The sequence below is a fragment of the Tupaia chinensis genome, unplaced genomic scaffold, assembly GCF_000334495.1.
Source record: "Tupaia chinensis unplaced genomic scaffold, TupChi_1.0 Scaffold141861_1, whole genome shotgun sequence".
In the NCBI taxonomy this organism is placed as follows: domain Eukaryota; kingdom Metazoa; phylum Chordata; class Mammalia; order Scandentia; family Tupaiidae; genus Tupaia; species Tupaia belangeri.
This window is the reverse complement of record NW_006201718.1, coordinates 81,787-84,494: the sequence shown is the minus strand read 5'-3', so window position 1 is coordinate 84,494 and position 2,708 is coordinate 81,787. Positions and strand designations below refer to the sequence as shown.

Sequence of the window (2,708 nt, the reverse complement as noted above, 5' to 3'; positions counted from 1 at the left end):
AAACTGTTTTACTTGAAATTAAAACATTTATTAAAATACCTATTAATATCTATTTAATGACTATGGTAAGCTATATAGCCCCAGCTAGATGCTACTTTATAGTATGTTTACTTTATACACTAAAGTTTATGCCTAAAGTCAGACATGTGTTCATAGATATGTATATATTAGCTGTGCTGTCTATCAAAAGTTTTCAAATTAATTAAGATCTTTAGAAAATCAATAAAATGTGGGGGGGAAAGGCATGGAAAACAACTGTAGATATCAGAGATAGTGTGGGAGAAAGGGGAGAATTGGCAGAAGGTGAGAGGAAGGGAATCAAGGGGGGAAGCAAAATATATAAGAATTAAGAAATAGAAAATTATTTGTTGACAATAGCATTTATGGTGATATCCTTGATTGAGCCAATATACAATGTATTCTGGATGGAAAACCTCATTTTGTATAATGTATTGATGTACAGTGAATGACTGTAAATAAATTTTTTTCTTAAAAATATTAATTTATTTTAAAAAATCAAGTCCTTTTGATGTACTTTATTATAGCCTTTTAAACATGGAAATTAACATGACCCCACAATGTAGACAGTTTGAACTAAAACATGAAAAAAGTAAGAATACAAATATACAATCATCTGCCTCTACTTAAAGGCATTCAAAGAGGCATTAATTCTCTGCATTTTTTTTTTGATGATTTTCTGGACATAATGCTTAAGTGAAGATACTTAAGAGAAAACACTACATTTGAATATTCTTCCTATATCTTTGCAAAGGGTCGCTGGCATTGTTTTGGTTGGTGATAGATGTCACTTTCAATATTGGCTCTTCCTCTCAGAATTGAGTCAAAAAGTCTAAAAGTTAGTAAGATGTCTTCTCTTGAAGCTCTGGAAATAAAAATTTCACCTAAGTTTGAGGTAACCTCACTTGGTAGTAAAACCAGACCTGATCTGATACAAGATGATTTTTGGCTTTTATTAATCAATCTCACATAATATGAATATTCATACATTTTGCTGCTGAAGTATTAATGTGTTTGATTAAGGAATATTGTTCTAGACCCTGTTGAGAGTTTTTACATAATATAAAGTATATGTACTCTATTATTTTTCTAATATTAAAAAAATTCCAAGTTCCAAAATACATTTGGCGCCAACAATTTCAGATAACAAAACGTGAATTTGTAGTAGACTTCAGTAATTTTGAGTGGATGGATGAATTGGGATATTCTGATTACACTCATCATGCATATCTGTATTCAACCCAGCTTCTCCAAGTTCTATTTTTATCAAACATGTGGAGTATAATTCTGCTTTTATTTTTTGCTGAAAAGCATTCAGACTTTTAAAGTAGCTCTTTATATCCCTTTCATTTGACCTGCTGCTCTCCTCCTTTCTTTTGAAAACAATTTATAAAATTAACTAGACAATCTAAGAGATGATTATGGCTTGTAAATCTGGGTGCAAGGGCTTCAAATCTTCTTCCTTTTAGTAAGAGTCTGGTAAGCTATGATGTATGGGCCAAGCCTGACCCTCTGCCTAGTTCCCAGCCATGCCTATTTGTTCACATATTGTCTTTCGCTGCCATCCTGCTGTACTGGCAGGGCTTGTAGTTGTGACAGAGACTATGTGGTCTGCAGAGCCTAAAATATTTGCAATTTGGTCCTCTAGAGAAGTTTGTACGTTTGTAGAGCCCTGCTCAAAGTCACTGTTCAGCTCAGGATGGTATCAATAGCTATAACTATCTTTGACAGCTATGATTTTTCTAATAAAATGTGTTGGTTCATTCTACATTTGGTGCTTATGGAATACACACATGACATTTCAAAGGCACAGCAGAGCAAGCTGCCATAGAGACTGACATTCCCCTTCTGTCTCAATGTGGTCAACAGGGCAAAGTTTTAGATCCTTAGGCAGATCCAGAGGGACTAAGGAGTTTGGTCCCTGATGATAGTATTAATCTGGTCAAAAATTAAAAAAAAAATTTCATGAAATAATCTATCTACTGTAAATATTAAGTTTACTGGAATGAATCCATATACTTTATACTTTACATTGATATGTATAATTCCAAAAAGTTTGGAAAAATATGGGCCTTACAAATTGCTCAATGGAATATTATTCTACAGTTAATGTGTGCTACTTTTTAAAAAGAGCATCTCTTGCCACATTTGACAAAAACTTTCTCAGTTCGGCTGTGGCTCAATAAACTTTTATTATTTTTTGTTATTTATTTTTATTCAAAAGAATTTGTTTCCCTATCACAAAACTTGTATAACCACACCATCAACAGCAGCAAAGTCCGTGGAGTTACATTGATGGTGGAAGGTTTTCTGGGTATTCCCAATGTCCCAAAGGTCATAAAGAAGAAAAAAGGTACAATTTGACTTGAATAAATCCTTCATACCAACTCTAGCACCTTAATTGTACCCTGACTGTTAGTAGCAATCAGCACATTGGACTCCCCATCTGGTAGTGCCCTCCAGCACAGAGCACTAATGAATTCATTTGTATCATCATTTCGGTCTTTGTCCAGAACACTTTTGACCGTATCAAACGTAAAAGTTAGCAGAGTCTTAGAAAGTCCTTCATAGTACAGGTAGAGGGAGTTGTTCTCACTTCCACAAGCTATATAATCTCCATTAGAAGCAAGGCCTACAAAGTTTTTTTCATTGATATGACCCTTGAAGGAACGCAGACAGAATGTATGGCT

At 34.0% G+C, this 2,708-nt stretch overlaps 1 pseudogene; it reads right to left on the bottom strand.

Annotated features, from left to right (window-relative positions):
* Positions 1–2,373: 2,373 nt before the first annotated feature.
* LOC102471529 (E3 ubiquitin-protein ligase COP1-like) overlaps positions 2,374–2,708 on the bottom strand; it is a 76,065-nt pseudogene continuing 75,730 nt past the window's right edge.